Here is a 17,834-nt window from a genome sequence, read left to right as displayed (position 1 = left end):
TAATACATGCCCCATGGTGCCCAATGATAATCTGCATGTGCTGTGCACATGTGTGTCACCCTGGCCTGGATGCCACAAAATGTAATAAAGCTGTGTCTGAGAGCAAGGGGAGGTTCTCTAGTCAGGGGAACATTAGCATGCAATGCCTCCTGTCTCAGGCCAGTAGGGGGAGCAGGCTGCCCCTATAAAAGCTGGTACTGGGGGCAGGGTTAGGGAGAACTGGATGACCTGTCTCAGCACTGAGACGTGTCCCAGAGCAGAGCAGGGACAGAAAGTTGTATTGCACCTAAGAGGAAGTGTGGCAGGAGGAGAGCCACAAGCCAGAGACAAGAGGCGAAGTGAGCCTGTCTTGGCAGATAAAGGACTTAATTTACCAGACTTTGGTGTCTGAGGCTGGGAGGATTCCACATTCTCCAGCAGATAACCAGTCCGCAGGGGACTGTATATTCCTTGGCCTAAGAAGCCTGAAGGCCCTGCCACAACAGAAGGGACCAGGAAAGCCGTACCAGGCCGGGAGCAGAAAGGAACCCACATTGCAGGCCATACAAGCGAGAGTACACGGAGAGCTCGGAAACGTGGGCTGTTACCCTATAAGGAGGAGATAGCCAGAAGGAGCGCAGAAAGCACGGTAGGCCTACACCCTCACCCTGACCAGGGCCAATCTCCCAATTGCTCTCAGACATCCAGGTCCCCTCCTAGCCGGGACTGTTTGTGGGTCAGTTTACCTGTTCAAGTAAAGACCCTAGACTGCAACCTGTTGTCTGTGTGCTCCTTCGCGCCTCCAGCACTACCGGTACTGGGACTCTCACCACCATCACTCCCACCATCCATTATACTGCCCTGGGGCCGCACTCTTCCCGTGGGGAGTCACACTACCCTAGCTGCACACCTCATCAGCCCCAGCGGTCTGCATGCAGCGGCGGTTCCTAATAACCGCAATCCACGGGTGGCGTAGTCGGACATAATCATCAGCACATAACGGACTACCACTGGCCTGACCACCCTGAGCCACGGAACCGGGTTGCCACTACTACCCCCATCGTTCCCCTATTGCCCGGATCCGAGTGCCCCACGGCCCAGGGGGTGAGTCACATGCTGCGGAAATTTCCGCTGCGGATTATCACTGCGGAAAAATACACAGCATGTCCATTAATTTTGCGGACACGCAGCATAATTGCGGCCATTGACTTGTGGCATGAAGGTTCTTAGGCTACGTGCCCACGATGCAGAAATGCTGCATATTTTTTCCGCTTCTCCCTGGCAGGAAAAACGCATGCGGATTTTACATGCGTTTTTCCCGCCAGGTAGAAGCGTGTGTCAAGCGTTTTTGCATGCATTTCTGCATGCGGGCTATCAAGCGCTTTTCCAAGCGATTTTAGCATCATTTGGAAAAGTGCTTGACAACTTGGTCACACTATATAAATCCATGCAACCGGCATGGATTTATATTGTGTGACCAAGTAATAGTTAAAAATAGTTGTTGATCTCCCCCGACCCCAGTCCTCCATTCTGCTGATCCGCGCCCCCAGTCTCCATCCTGCTGATTGATTTCCCCCTCCCCCAGTCCTCCGTCCTGCTGATTGACCCCCCCCAGTCCTCCGTCCTGGTGATTGATCACCCCCCCCCGTCCTCCGTCCTGCTGATTGAACCCCCCCCCAGTCCTCCGTCCTGCTGATTGATCACCCCCCCAGTCCTCCGTCCTGCTGGCTGTCCCGCCGGTTTCTTCTCTTCTTCCATTGTTGGCTCGTGCCTGCCCCATCCAAGCAGTGGAGGTTTGGGGAGCCATGTCATCTGCTGGTGTAAGTCCACTGTGTTTTATCAAGACCAAAGTCAGCGCAGCAGTCTACCATTAAATTTAAGAACATTTCATGCTTCCCTCTGCCGACAAGCTTTTTGGAAATGGAAATGTCATTCTCCAGCAGGACTTGGCACCTGTCCAAACTGCCAAAAGTACCAATACCTGGTTTAAAAACAGTATTGTTGAACCTAGGCGTCCATAACACCTCAGCAGTGCCACAGGCTGATCGCCTCCATGCCACGCCGCATTGATGCAGTAATTGATGCAAAAGGAGCCCCGACCAAGTATTGAGGGCATTTACTGAACATACATTTCAGATTTTAAAAACATTTTTCAAGCTGTTATTATAAAGTATTCTAATTTACTGAGATAATGACTTTTGTGTTTTCATTGGCTGTAAGCCATTATCATCAACATTAACAGAAATAAACACTTGAAATAGATCACTCTGTTTGTAATGACTCTATATAATATAAGAGTTTCACTTTTTGTATTGAAGAATTGAAATAAATTAACTTTTTGATGATATTCTAATTTAGTGAGAAGCACTTATGTATCTAGATCGTGGGCACATAGCCCAAGTCGTTTCTACATTGCAGTGGATATTCTTTTTAATGTTTATTAGGTGTTTTTTCTTGTGGGTGATGGAGCATATCTGACTCGCCCCCTGGGCCGTGGGGCACCAGGAACCGGGCTTCTGTGGAATGCTGGGGGTAGTAGTGGCCACCCGATCCCGTGGCTCAGGGTGGTCAGACCAAATGCTGTGGCAGTCTATTTGTAGATTTATGAATGTCCGACTACGCCACCCGTGGATTGCGGTCGGGGATGACAGCCGCTGCAAGGCAGACCGCTGAGGCTGGTGTTGGTGTGCAGCACAGGGATGGGATAACTCCCCACGGGAAGAGTGTAGCCTCAGGGCAGTGTAGGTGGATGCTGGGGGGTGATAGTGCAGGCCGCAATAGTAAGAGTTCAGAGTCTGCTTCAAACAGTCCAGGGTCTTTATTGTAGGTATTACTACTGACCCAACAGGAGTACCGGTTAGGAATGGGCCTGGATGTCTGAGAGCATTCGGGCGAGCCCCACTGGTCAGGGTGAGTGTGAAGGCCTACCGTTCACTCTCTGCCTTTGCTGACTATCCCCCTTCTCGTGGTGTCATAGTCCACGTCCCTGAGCTGGCCGTGTACTACGCCTGTATGGCTTGCGACTCGGGCCTTAGGTACCTTTTGCTCCTCCGTGCTGTACTGGTTCCTCTGTGTGGCGGAGCCTCCAGGCTTCTTAGGCCAAGGGGCCTGAAATCCCTCGTGGGTTGGTTCTCTGCTGCTGGGCTTGCAACCCTGACAGCCTCGGACCCCAATGTCCGGTTGTATGCTTCTCTCAGCCAGGACCGGCTCTCGTCGCCTCTGTCCCTGGCTCGCAGCTTCTCCTCCGCCTCACGGACACCTCAGCTACAGCTGAACTGTCCCTCCTTCTCTGGGACCAGTCTCAGTCCTGAGCTAGGTCGTCCAGTTCTCCCTAACCCTGCCCCCAGTTCCAGCATTTATAGGGGCAGCCTGCTCCCCCTACTGGTCTGGGACAGGAGGTGCTGTATGCTAATTGTCCCTGACCAGGGAACCTCCCTCCTGCTCTCAGACACAGCCTAGAATATTTGTGGCATCCAGACCTGGGGTGACACATATCCACCTGAATAAGTTGTCGTGTGCACGTACACCAAGGGATTTTTTTCAGGAGTTTTTGGAGTGGAAAGTCTCCAAAATCCTCCTCGAAAACTGCTTCAAGAGCTCTAGGAAAATTCTTCCATTTAATTTCTCTAAGAAATCAACTTGTAGTTCATATGAGGATTTTTTTTTCAAAATAAGTTTTGACTGGTGGGAGAGAAGAAATTGTATGTCACTACTTTGAAGAAAATCATGAAGGGAAACTCTCCAGATTAAGCACAACCCACTCAAAAGGCTTGAAAGAACAATTCAGGACACAAAAGGGAAAATTAGGATAGAGTTTCAAGTTGCATACTACATATGAGAATGTACCGTAAAATATACATATACCATCCATACTGCAACTTACTCATTGGATATATATAAAAAGGCTAATCGTCAAATTAACTATATTCAAGAGGGAGCCGAAGCACAAAACAACAATATATAGCCTATTATATTGAAAATATGAAAAAACTTTATTGAACATATTGCCACAGAAAGTCTGGAGAGACTAGTAGATGCAAAAAATACACACATATGTATAAAAACATGATTAAAAACAAGCAAGTATCACACAGAGTGCAGATATCTCATTACTCAAATTCCTATTGCACAACAAATATTGTATAGCAGAGAGAATGTGTTGGTGTATAGGGAAGATGAGCAATCTGTATGTATGTCCCAGATGCCCCTGTTCAAGTAAACCTATCACCTACCTTCACATCATATCTAATTGCTGTCTGTCATATTTACCTCAGTGGGAAGGACAGAGCCTGCACAATGCGTGTATCCCCGACGCGCGTTTCGGCGCTTATGCCTTCCTCAAGGGGACTGCTCTGGTACGGCTGCTGATCATTTAAATACTGAATAGCGCGAGAAACTAACCAACGGGGCAACGTGGACGCCCCAAGCGGAAGTGGTGGATCATGTGTATGCGTTGCTATGTAAACGAAGGATGCTACCCAGTAATGCACCGCGACTCACCAGAAGTGACGCAGGATGCGTCGCCGTAACTAGGACACCGGACCCCGATGGCATCGCGGCAGCAAAGACCACCCAGGGATGTCGAGGGAAGTCAGGCGTGTAAGGACGGCGATGCCCCTGCGTGCTGAGTCACAGGTATATGTAGTATACAGATAGAATAACCATGTACATAAATGTAAGCGGCATCACAGCCCCACAACCATAAAGAAAACATTAGACATCTCACACTATTGCCCTTAGGGAAGATAAATTCCATCTACAGTATAATAATATATTCATAAACCCATGATGATATATCGGCGAAAAATATATATACAGTCATGGCCAAAAGTATTGAGAATGAGACAAATAGTAATTTTTCCAAAGTTTACTGCTTCATTTTTTGTAATGGCAATTTGCATATACTCCTGAATGTCAAAGAGTGATCAGCTTAACAGCAATTACTGTACTTGCAAAGTCAATATTTGCCCAGAAAATGAACTTTAACCCCCAAAACACATTTCAACATCATTGCAGTCCTGCCTTAAAAGGAGCAGCTAACATCGTTTTAGTGATTGATCCATTAACACAGGTGTGGGTGTTGATGAGGACAGGGCTGGCGATCAATCAGTCATGATTAAGTAAGAATGACATCACTGGACACTTTAAAAGGAGGCTGGTTCTTGGTATCATTGTTTCTCTTCAGTTAACCATGGTTATCTCTAAAGAAACACGTGCAGCCATCATTGCACTGCACAAAAATGGCCTAACAGGGAAGAGTATCGCAGCTACAAAGATTGCACCTCCGTCAACAATCTATCGCATCATCAAGAACTTCAAGGAGAGAGCTTCCATTGTTGTCCAAAAGGCTCCAGGGCGCCCAAGAAAGACCAGCAAGCGCCAGGACCGTATCTTAAAACTGTTTCAGCTGCGGGATCGGACTACCAGCAGTGCCGAGCTTGCTCAGGAATGGCAGCAGGCTGGTGTGAGTGCTTCTGCACGCACTGTGAGCCGGAGACTCTTTGAGCAAGGGCTGGTTTCAAGGAGGGCAGCAAAGAAGCCACTTCTCTCCAGAAAAAACATCAGGGACCGACTGATTTTCTGCAAAAGGTACAGGGAGTGGACTGCTGAGGACTGGGGCAAAGTCATTTTCTCTGATGAATCCCCTTTTCGATTGTTTGGGACATCTGGAAAACAGCTTATTCGGAGAAGAAGAGGTGAGCGCTACCACCAGTCTTGTCTCATGCCAACTGTAAAGCATCCTGAAACCATTCATGTGTGGGGTTGCTTCTCAGCCAAGGGAATCGGCTCACTCACAGTCTTGCCTAAAAACACAGCCATGAATAAAGAATGGTACCAGAATGTCCTCCAAGAGCAACTTCTCCCAACCGTCCAAGAGCAGTTTGGCGCCCAACAATGCCTTTTCCAGCATGATGGAGCACCTTGCCATAAAGCAAAGGTGATAACTAAATGGCTCATGGAACAAAACATAGAGATTTTGGGTCCATGGCCTGGAAACTCCCCAGATCTTAATGCCATTGAGAACTTGTGGTCAATCATCAAGAGACGGGTGGACAAACAAAAACCAACAAATTCTGGCAAAATGCAAGCATTGATTATGCAAGAATGGACTGCTATCATTCAGGATTTGGTCCAAAAGTTGATTGAGAGCATGCCAAGGAGAATTACAGAGGTCTTGAAGAAGAAGGGGCAACACTGCAAATATTGACATGCTGCATTAACTCATTCTAACTGTCAATATAACCTATTGGTACTCATATGATTGCAATTATATTTCTGTATGTGATATAAACATCAGACAAACACTAATAAAAACCAGAGGTCAGCAGATCATGTGAAAATATAATTTTGGTGTCATTCTCAAAACTTCTGGCCATGACTGTACATACACATGTGGGACATAAATCATTCTCCATCGCCAAGATGGCATCTAGGAATATCCCACATATATATATATATATATATATATATATATATATATATATATATACCACCACCATAACCAGATGCACATGGGTAATTTATGAACCATTTTACACATTATTGATCCAATCACACATTGAAACTTAGATAGAATACATCGCCTAATCAGAGCAAGATTTTTACGTTTAGATCACTATAATAATATATGGGGTAATAAATTGCAACCAAAGATGTACATGGAAAATTCCCACATAGAACAATGCTAATCAATAATATCTCCCAAGATGGGTCAGCACCATAGATGAATATATCATACATTATATAAAAATGATACAGCCACAAATTAATGTAGAGCTACAAATGAGATCACGGATATATGTATTGTCATATTATTAATGATTTACATCTTCTCAGAAGAAATCCCATGGTATATTCATTGAAGGGGATTCTCACTCTTTGTTCCAAAGAAGATGTTGTGCCACGGATTCATAAATGACCATACATTCAACCAGAGCAGAAAAACATATTGAACCTGCTGAAAGAAATAAAATTAATATCACACCATAACAACCTATTAAAAAATACTGCATGCATTAATCGCATGGGTGCACTGATGTACCAGCAGGACTGGGTTACAAAAACGGGGTAAAACTATTGCTCTCATTGAAACCATCGGGGTATAGTGTTCTCAGGGTCCAAATCCACCTCGTCTCAGTACAGGCGAGTCTCTTAGACGCCGGACCACCCCGTATCCCTGCAACCACCATATCTATCCCCCTTACCTCTAATAATTTGGCATTGCAGTCGTGATAGGATTTAAAGTGTCTTGGTATAGTTTTTAACATGGACACATCATTTTGTTCCGCAGCTGCCAATATCCCCAATACATGTTCTCTAATACGTGTTTTTAGACAATGTGTGGTCATCCCAACGTAAATAAGACCACAAGGGCATGTAGCATAGTGTATCACATTACGTGATGTGCATGTGATGTATTTTTTAATCTCAAAAGAGCGCTTGCCTGTAGAATCGACAAATGTGGTACTTCTAATTACGTTGTGATAAGCAACACATTGGCCCTAAGGGCAATAGTGTGAGATGTCTAATGTTTTCTTTATGGTTGTGGGGCTGTGATGCCGCTTACATTTATGTACATGGTTATTCTATCTGTATACTACATATACCTGTGACTCAGCACGCAGGGGCATCGCCGTCCTTACACGCCTGACTTCCCTCGGCATCCCTGGGTGGCCTTTGCTGCCGCGATGCCATCGGGGTCCGGTGTCCTAGTTACGGCGACGCATCCTGCGTCACTTCTGGTGAGTCGCGGTGCATTACTGGGTAGCATCCTTCGTTTACATAGCAACGCATACACATGATCCACCACTTCCGCTCGGGGCGTCCACGTTGCCCCGTTGGTTAGTTTCTAGCGCTATTCAGTATTTAAATGATCAGCAGCCGTACCAGAGCAGTCCCCTTGAGGAAGGCATAAGCGCCAAAACGCGCGTCGGGGATACACACATTGTGCAGGCTCTGTCCTTCCCACTGAGGTAAATATGACAGACAGCAATTAGATATGATGTGAGGGTAGGTGATAGGTTTACTTGAACAGGGGCATCTGGGACATACATACAGATTGCTCATCTTCCCTATACACCAACACAGTCTCTCTGCTATACAATATTTGTTGTGCAATAGGAATTTGAGTAATGAGACAACTGCACTCTGTGTGATACTTGCTTGTTTTTAATCATGTGTTTATACATATGTGTGTATTTTTTGCATCTACTAGTCTCTCCAGACTTTCTGTGGCAATAGGTTCAATAAAGTTTTTTCATATTTTCAATATAATAGGCTATATATCGTTGTTTTGTGCTTCGGCTCCCTCTTGAATAAAGAACAATTCAGGAAAAGAAATCTACTCTAAAACCTCCTGAAAACAGGAGTTTCCTGAAGTGGTTTCTGCTTATAAAAACTGATTGTTTTTGACCTCCTACAAAACACTCGGTGTGAACATAGCCTTATATGCCGCTGGTCTTACTCTTCCCAGAATTAAAACCTAAAAAATATAAGAAATAGCAGATATGACATCGCCGCATGTGTAACTGTCCAAACTAATAAATTATTAGAACATTCATCCCACATGGTGAACACTGAAAAGAAAAAAATCAAATAGGCAGAATCTCTGTTTATTCCATAAAGAAAGATAAATGATATCACAAAGTTGTATGGACCCCAAAATATTAAAGATAAAAAATACAGTTCACACCGCAAAAAAAACAAGTCTGCTATCAACAGAAAAAATAAAAAAGTGTGAGCTCATGGGAGGAGAAAAGGAAAAATCAAAGGCAAAGAGGAAGCCATAGGACTCTTGTCACCCAGGACCTGGTGCAGCCATCTACTAATGTGCAGGACACCTTGGGGACAATGTCCTCCCTATCCATTAGAACTACAAGGTCCAGCAGAGAAGCAGCAGAGGCAGAGCACATCAGTCCTTACCTCCATGTTCCGCTGCTCGTCCAGAGCCGACATTACCGCGTGTGGTCGCTAGGTGGCGGGGCACCTCCGCTGTTGCTTCCATTACTAGCATGCAGGTGCAGTCGCTGGTCGCTAGGTGGCGGAGCATCTCTGCTGTTGCTTCCATTACAATTGCTGGGTGCAGTCGCTGGCCACTAGGTGGCGGCAGACTTTTCCAGGCTGGAATGTTGCTCTCCTCCGCTCTTGCTGTCATCACGGAGTCTCCGGTCTGATATAACGCTGTGGATTGTGGGCAGCAGAGATCACAGCCGCCCTGTCTCCCCCACACTCCGCGGAGAGATCCTGTCAGTGAGCCGCCCCTCCTGTCAGAGCCTGACAGCTGCCTCCATCCATCACCGGCCGCTGCTGCGGGCACAAGTAAGTAGCAGCCCCGTGCCCGCAGCCCATGTCCCGGGCTGAGAAGCCTCCGGCTGCTGATTGCTGCTGGCAGAGGCGATGGCAGCCGGGACTGGCAGCAGGTGATGGGTCCTGTGTGATGTGGGCACATACTGGTCAGATGGGGGCGCAGCAGTGCCAGGGACGCTGGCAGGAGGAGATGCCCATAGTGTGTGGTGTCTGGGGTGATGGGGTCAGACTGGCACCTGCCCTGGTAACGCTGCCAGTGCCCAGGAGACTTGTGCCACTCACTGTGCCCGGGTGAGTGTTATGGGCACCAAGCTCCAGACCACTGACCGCTCCGTACAGATCAGGGATTTGCCAGGACGGAAAACTTTCCTCATAGTTATCGATAAAACGTCCTCAGAATTGGTAACAGTTTTCAGGTTTTGGGTAAATCTCAGTGTAGCCACAGGTGGTTTGCTGGTGGCACTGGGCATTTATATTGGTGCAATGGTGGCACAGATAGCCGAGGGCCCCTGAGCATAATATGGGCCCCTCATGGTGAGTATCTCAGCAGAGCCTCCTTACGGCGGTGTGCCCATGTACCAGTAAGGCTGCTGTGACATCAGGAGCCGAACACTGTGTGAATTGTCACCTGCTGATCTGCCAGTATTCTACAGCTGGGATTGGCTGTAAGAAGCGGATTGTAAACAAGTCCCAGTGATTAGCTGCAGCGTTGCTATGTGCCATTGTGATCTTATATCTCAGCGATTAGCTGCAGTGTCGCTCTGTGCCATTGTGATCATTATATACCAGGGATTAGCTGCAGTGTCGCTATGTGCCATTGTGATCATTATATACCAGGGATTAGCTGCAGTGTCGCTATGTGCCATTGTGATCATTATATACCAGGGATTAGCTGCAGCGTCGCTATGTGCCATTGTGATCTTATATCTCAGCGATTAGCTGCAGCGTCTCTATGTGCCATTGTGATGGATATATACCGGTGATTAGCTGCAGCGTCGCTATGTGCCATTGTGGTCATTCTATCCCAGTGATTAGCTGCAGCGTCGCTCTGTGCCATTGTGGTCGTTCTATCCCAGTGATTAGCTGCAGCGTCGCTCTGTGCCATTGTGGTCTTTCTATCCCAGTGATTAGCTGCAGCGTCGCTCTGTGCCATTGTGGTCTTTCTATCCCAGTGATTAGCTGCAGTGTCGCTCTGTGCCATTGTGATCGTTATATACCAGGGATTAGCTGCAGCTCGCTATGTGCCATTGTGGTCGTTCTATCCCAGTGATTAGTTGCAGCGTCGCTCTGTGCCATTGTGATCGTGATATCCCAGCGATTAGCTGCAGTGTCGCTCTGTGCCATTGTGATCGTTATATACCAGGGATTAGCTGCAGCGTTGCTATGTTCCATTGTGATCGTTATATCCCAGGTTACAATGTGACCCTATAAGATGTGAGTAGCCCCTGAGTAATAGACACGAGGAGGTGAAGGACCCTCCTGCTGCTCCTCCTGGCCCGGTGGCCGTGGCACATATGGACGTCCACTCCAGTGATGGGTATAAATGTTATTATATTATTTTCTGATAACTGAATATTATATCTCCGGTATTTTCCTCCCTTTCTGTTATTTTCGGTGCGGTCCCAGTGTGCTATGAAATATTCCCCACTCCCCAGCGCCCCCTCTCCTGCTGATCTCCCGCCTAGTCCTCCGTCCTGCTGATCTCTCTCCCCCCCCAGTCCTCCGTCCTGCTGATCTCTCTCCCCCCTACCCCCAGTCCTCCGTCCTGTTGGCTGTCCCACCGGTTCCTTCTCTTCTTCCATTGTTGGCTCGTGCCTGCCCCATCCAAGCAGTGGTGGCAGCAGGTATGGCCATTGACTTGGCTGCAGCAGTCACATGCCAACAATACTGGGAGAGGAGACCGGTGGGGCCCGGCCAGCGGCGTGGAGGACTAGAAGGATCAGCAGGGGCTGTTCAGGATTTTCATCCCACACTACTCAGCCCATACCTGTCCGAGCAGAATGTGATGTCTGCAGCCGATCTGTAACTACTGATTGACTGCAGCAGTTCTATGATCCGCTCACCGAAAAGTATTTTTTCCCTGCATGAGTGCTCACTGAGTGGTGTATGGACTCAATAGAAAGTTTGTGGCTCCTTACACCGCACTGTGTAAGGACCACTTAGATCTCCTGAGAAGAGATCTGCTGGTGAGGCTTCCAAACGCGATTAAAGTTCGGTGCCACGTAATTTGGTTGCCGAATGAGGGCTCATTCACACAACAGGATTAAGCATGTATGCAAAAAAAAAAAAAGGTACCGGTGTCATCAGTGTTTGGTCCGAGTGACATCAGTGTTTTTCACGTTTTAATAAATAAATTATAAAGCTTCTATCCTTATCCTTTGCAATGTTAAACAAGGATGGCACACAGTCCCATAAAATATAATGCGTACATGCTGTATGTGTGAAAAAAACCAACCAACTGGTAGAACGTGTACGGGCAGCACAGATGTGTGAATGAGGTCTGAAGTAAAGCACAGGCTGGAGATCTGCATCTGTCATTACTTCTTTTCTCTGGATGTGGATTGGATGCAGCACAAGTTGGTTCTAAAATGATTGAGGGTCCCATGAAAATGACTTGTAAGGAGATCTCCTACACACGCTCATATTGGGGCATATTCACACTGCACAAATTTATGCAACTGGAAAAAGAACATATCTTGTGACACCTCAGGATGCTGCATTGTGACTGCAGATAATGATTGTCACCTGGGTCACATTGCAACCTGCGTCCTATTTAGACTTGATCAAAGCAGACCAAAAAAATAATCTAAGGCTCTGTGCACACTGCGTCTGTGTCCACTATCAGGCGTATATGCTCTGGAGGTCTGTGCCCAACAGTGCGCACAGTCAGGATGGAGGCCTAGGCGCCCGTCCACCCTAGACACCATAGGGACCCACGGTGAGGAGACGTATACAGGGTGATATACGTGTCTGCAGCGGCCCATGTATAGGAAAGCACAGTCTGCTGCACAGTATATCATATGCAGACGGGGGCCAGAAGAACACACTTTGGGTCTGTTAATGGTAAATGGAGGCCTATGGCGACGTTGCAAGATAGGTCAGGAAAAGTTGCAAGACGTATACTGTAGACGCACTGTGCACATGCTTTAGGCCGGTTTCACAAGTCTGTATATTTCCGGTACCGGAGATATCTGTTTGTCTGTGTGTGGCAACCGTGTGCCGTATCAGGAGCACGCGTACTGTCGCTTGGGAATCAGTGTACAGGTAGCGCTGTTCCCAAGCGCCGGGTGCTGAATGCTGCCCTCCTCATTGTTCCCTGCCGGCACTCTGATCATCACCAGCAGGGACAATGATGAGTGTCTGCTCCTGCAGTGTCCCCATCTGTAAAAATAAGAATAAAACAAAAAAATCTATATGCTCACCTAAGTGTCCCCCTCTGTAATCCATGCGACCCATCAGCAGAGGTGCCGGGGAGAATGACTCCTGCAGCGAGCGGGCCCCGGACCTCCGCTGAGCTCAGGAGCGGTGTCCTGTCACTCACTGAGCGCAGCTCTGCTGATCGGTTTGGGATTTGATTGCCATTTTTTCCGTTGCCCTATCTTAAAAATTCCCAAGGATTCTGAGGCCACGTTCACACGTTCAGTATTTGGTCAGCATTTTACATCAGTATTTGTAAGCCAAAACCAGCAGTGGGTGATAAATACAGAAGTGGTGACGTGTTTCTATTATACTTTTCCTCTGATTGTTCCACTCTTAGTTTGGGCTTACAGATACTGAGGTAAAATACTGAATGTGTGAACGTGGCCTGAGGGCTTTAGACCACAGACTGGTTATGTATTGTTGCGTCTTGTTGCAGCTTCGCGCTGTACTAGCACTAATGTATGTAATTGCCTCAGGATCCCCAGTCTGTAAGTGTTTTGAATTTTTATAAATAAAGCTAATTGAAATGTATATGTGATGTGCGCATACATGTATAATATTTTTCTATGTGTGAACTGCACCAGAATGAGAAAAAATAACTAAATGACGCACCCTCTCTGTTTTATATGTGAGGCTCATGTCCTGACTGGCCTTGTTGCTTATAGAAACCAATCAGAGTTTAGTTTTTATCTTATAATTACCACTGGAGAAATGAAAGCTGAATTCTGATTGGTTGCTGTTCGCTCCTTTCTTGTGGGCACTGCTGTGATAATAGAAGTACCGGGTGTCCACCGATAAGATACATGTACGTGGCGGTGCACGTAGCTCTGGGCACCATTATGTATGTAAGCGTGTGCGGCTTCTGCCGCCTGCTCTTGTATGTGACAGCTCCCAGACTGACTTCAGGCTCTTTTCAAACTTTTAGGCCCCAATTCATCATTCTGTTGGAGTAAAATTTGTTTTTTTTTTGTGCAGTTGAAGCAACATTTTTTAGTTTATTGAAGGGATCGTGCTTCTTTTTTTCTCTAAATAGGTGCAAAAAGGCAAAAGCCCAAGGAAATAATTGTCTTTGATTTTGCCTATCAGCCAATTCATCAGACATTGAATGACTATTTTTATTAATTCTGCGCAAAAACAGGCTGCACAAGAGAAAATCAAGACAAAAAAAATAACATAATATACAGTGATCAAACAGGGCTTCAGACTTTTTCTTTCGGGGCCTTACCAGTCAAATGATGGCGATGCCTGGATCGCACGGTCCATGGACGTCCCACCACCATGGCCTCAGTAACTCCCATTGTGTGCAATACTCCTACTCTTCAATGGAAGGAAGAATGTGCGCTTGTAATTTATTTATTTTGTTCAATTTCAAAGGAGATCGCGTCTTCTTAGATAACCTGTGATAAATCATATATCAATGGGACAGACCATAAGTATAAGGCCACGTTCAGTATTTGGTCAGTATTTTATATCAGTATTTGTAAGCCAAAACCAGGATTGGGTGATAAATACAAAAGAGGTGACGTGTTTCTATTATTTTTTTTTTTTTCAGGAAGGTTGTGCAGCGTTCCTGCTTGAAAAAGGCATTCTGTGTACATAATATTATTTTATTTATATAGCGCCAACATATTCCACAGCGCTTCACAATTATGCGAAGACACGTACAAACAATAAAGATATCACAGAATAAGGCTAAGTGCCCACGATGCAGAAATGCTGCTGATTTTTTTCTGCTCCCTGGCAGGAAAAACATTTTACATGCATTTTTCCTGCCAGGTAGAAGCGTTTGTCAAGCGTTCTTCACATGCATTTCTGCATGCGCGTTATCAAGAGCCTTTCCAAGTGATTTTAGCTTGACAACTTGGTCACACTATATAAATCCATGCAAACGGCATGGATTTATATAGTGTGACCAAGTTAATAGTTAAAAAAAGAATAAAAATGGTAAAAAAAAACAACAAAACATTATACTCACCTTCCGATGGCCCCCGGTCTCCTTCTCCGGTGCGTCCCGTGTCTTGGGCGGCTCGCAGTGGTGTAAAAGGACCTTCCATGACGTTATTTAGTCATGTGACAGGTCACACGACCGCCGATGTCAGCAGTCACGTGACCTGTCACATGACTAAATGGCGTCATGGAAGGTCCTTTTACACCATCGCGAGCCGCCGGGGAGCCAGGACGCACCGGAGAGAAGACCGCGGGCAATCAGAAGGTGAGTGTAATGTTTTTTTTCAATTCTTTTTTTTTTTTACAGGTACAATGGTACCCAGGTCTGCAGGAGAGTCTCTCCAGACCCGGGTACCATCCGCACATTGAATCGCTTAATATCCGCATGTGCACATGTAGTCATGTGGATAGTATACGATTCAATGGCAGCAATTACGCCGCGTTTCCACAAAAATAATGGACATTCTGGGTATTTTTCTGCAATGATAATCCTCAGCGGAAATTTCTGCAGCATGTGCACAGCACATGCGGATTATCATATGGGACCATGAGGCACGTATTACCAAGCGTTTTCGCTGCTTAAATTCCGCAGCAAAAACGCTTGAAAAATGCATGATGGGCACGCAGCCTAAGACATAGTTACAGGAGGAGTGGGGCCTGCTCGCAAGCTTACAATCTATAAGGAAATAGTGGGGACACAATAGGGAAAAAGTTTTTGTACATACCCTAAATGCAGCAGAAATCATAGGGTCATCAATGAATTTCTGTGTTTATTGCAAATACACAACTGAATTATTTGCGTGAACTTACTGTAACACTCATTGGATGGATGTTGACCAAGCCTACTCATTTTGACCACCTAACACCTGGAATTTCTTTATGTCTGGGAAGGAATGATCAGGCATGTTTGATATCAAGATGCCCAATCATTTTTTGTTATGTGAAAAGTTGTCACCAGAGGGCATCTGACAGTGGAATCCTTTCTATTGAGAATAAATGCCCTCTTGGCTGTGGAGTGTGCATGAGTACAGCTGGGTCAGGAGGAATAGTGATGGCTGGACAAGCTTTCTTATGGCGGCTATCCCAAGACTATTTCCCTGAACTTGAATCATTGCATTTTTCCCTCTGTCATGTTAATTCTTTTCAGCTATTAGTTACCTTATGTCTTTCTTTTTTTTTTCTGGAAAGCTGAGTGACAGCCAGTATGATTACCATTATATTATTACTTTTTTTTTTCTCACTTTTCACTAATTAAAGTAGAATTTGGTGCAGAGGTTATTGGTATGTCTATAAGCATGATGAGATACAAGGCTCAGTTCTGCGTGATATTAGATGGGCTCGCTGTGGTTTGATCACCTTACATAGAAGATTACAGAACACACAGCTGCCTGTATATAGTGTATGTGCAGTATGTGGCATGTGTTCGGCTAGAAGACCTGCGCTGTTGTGTACATACAAGCCGTCTTTCACGCTGCACTCTGCTGTTTGTCACATGCATTTATCCGGCCATCTCTGGGGAGGGATCCTGGCAGCGTATCCTGGTACTGTGGTGTTGGCCGGTGTCCAGAGGAAGAGGAGAAGAGCATGGAGTATATATTACAGATTTGTTACACTGAGGCGTGCGCTCACATCTAGTGGTCTGGTAGCAAGTGAATGTGACGCTTGAGCTGCCACTGAACACATAAAGCTGAATGTTATAGCACAGATATATTGTAGGCTTAATGGTGGTTTCACACATTTGACTTTTTTCAAAAATGTCGCAATGTTTTTCTTAGCTTTCTTAACCATAAAATGCACTACATTTTTCACTTTTCGAGTGCTTTTATTATTATTATTTTTTTTTGTGTGTTTTTTTTCTTTCCCCACATGCCGATCGCTCACTTGGCGTTCCTTCTCGCATTTACCATAGTCTGTTCCAAAGAAAAATAACAATGCATGCATGTAAAAATCACCAAATGAAAATCTCTAGCAAAAAGAATGAAAATCATGGCTACAAAAAAAAAAATGTGTTTAGAAAGTCTAAGCGTATGTTCACTTTTTATAGGTGCAAAAATCCCAACAGTGTTTTCAAGCGAAGCTCACATCAGAAACCCATGCGGTTTTTGAAGTGTTTTCATTTTTCTACACCTTTTTAATATTTTTTCAGTCATTTGAGTATATTTACAGGAGTTTTTTATGTGGATTTTTCTTGCTGAAAAATCCATGTCTTAAAACTACTTTCAAAATACCAAGGTTTTTTTTGTGTATTTTTTCAGTGTTCTTGTTTATGGGGCCTTTTTTCTGCTTCATTTTATTCAATCATTAAAATTGGAGGTGTTTTTAAGCAGAAAGGCCACAACATTTGACCTGTGTTGCTCCTATTTCCACGTGGACGAAACAGCAACATGAGCACGATCGGTGTGTTTTCCCATTATTCAAAGATTATTTGAATCGGTTTTTTTTCACTGTGGATTTTGGAGCAGAAATCCCATAGAATTTTTCTTATAGCTTATAATTTGCCCTTCTATGACTTTTTGTTTTCTAATTTTCATATGACATTTACATGAACAAAAAATCGCAACGTTAATATCCAAAAAAAAATCTGCATAAGACGTCAGTGTTATTGTATATGCTGAGTCTGTGTATGTATGTATGTTCAGATACCAACGGAGGTCAAGGAGTTCAGTTCTTTATTCATGTCGCAGTAATGTTATTACTGAGCTCCTCTTCCAGGAAATATAATTTTCAGCTCTGCTTGTGCAAGAATTGTGTCTTTCAGCCTCAATTGAATTATAAGAAAAAAATAATGGGAGAGATAATACTTTTGTGAACCGTGATGTCTTCGGAATGGTGCAGGAGCCATAAAATGGCAAAAGGATTGTGGATTAGTGCCGCCATGCGTCTGGTTATTTTATGATATGGCCATGTATCGTTCCCGTGACCAAAACTGAAGATGCTGGTTCTACTGCAATAGGTGATGTAGCCCCATAACATGTAGTGAGGTTTTATCACATTTCTCCTCTAATGATGGCCAAACTCACGCAAATGTGATACGACCACATTTGGCTCAATGGTTACACTGGGATTTTGTTTTTCAATGTTTTATTACAGATCTGCGTTAGAGTGAATTTGCTTGACACGGTCTTTCTAAAAATCTCTAAAAAAAACAAAACAAAACCCTATCGAATGAAGAGAGATGGGTT

The 17,834-nt window shown here is 45.2% G+C and overlaps 1 protein-coding gene across 3 annotated transcripts in view; it reads left to right on the top strand.

Moving 5' to 3' along the window:
• The window catches only part of SGMS1 (sphingomyelin synthase 1), a 477,679-nt gene that overhangs the window by 91,107 nt on the left and 368,738 nt on the right, over positions 1-17,834 (top strand). For 2 of the 3 annotated variants that reach the window (XM_073685499.1, XM_073685502.1), the window contains exon 1: positions 9,242-9,297. The exons of the other annotated variant lie outside the window; for it this stretch is intronic. The gene's annotated coding sequence lies outside the window, so the exon portion shown is untranslated. Of the gene's footprint in view, positions 1-9,241; positions 9,298-17,834 lie in introns of those variants that run through there. 3 annotated transcript variants of the gene reach the window in all.

Source organism: Phyllobates terribilis, unplaced genomic scaffold (genome assembly GCF_046119375.1).
Source record: "Phyllobates terribilis strain yellow unplaced genomic scaffold, ASM4611937v1 Scaffold_5__5_contigs__length_657084704, whole genome shotgun sequence".
NCBI lineage: Eukaryota > Metazoa > Chordata > Amphibia > Anura > Dendrobatidae > Phyllobates > Phyllobates terribilis.
This window is presented reverse-complemented; position numbering and strand designations above follow the sequence as displayed.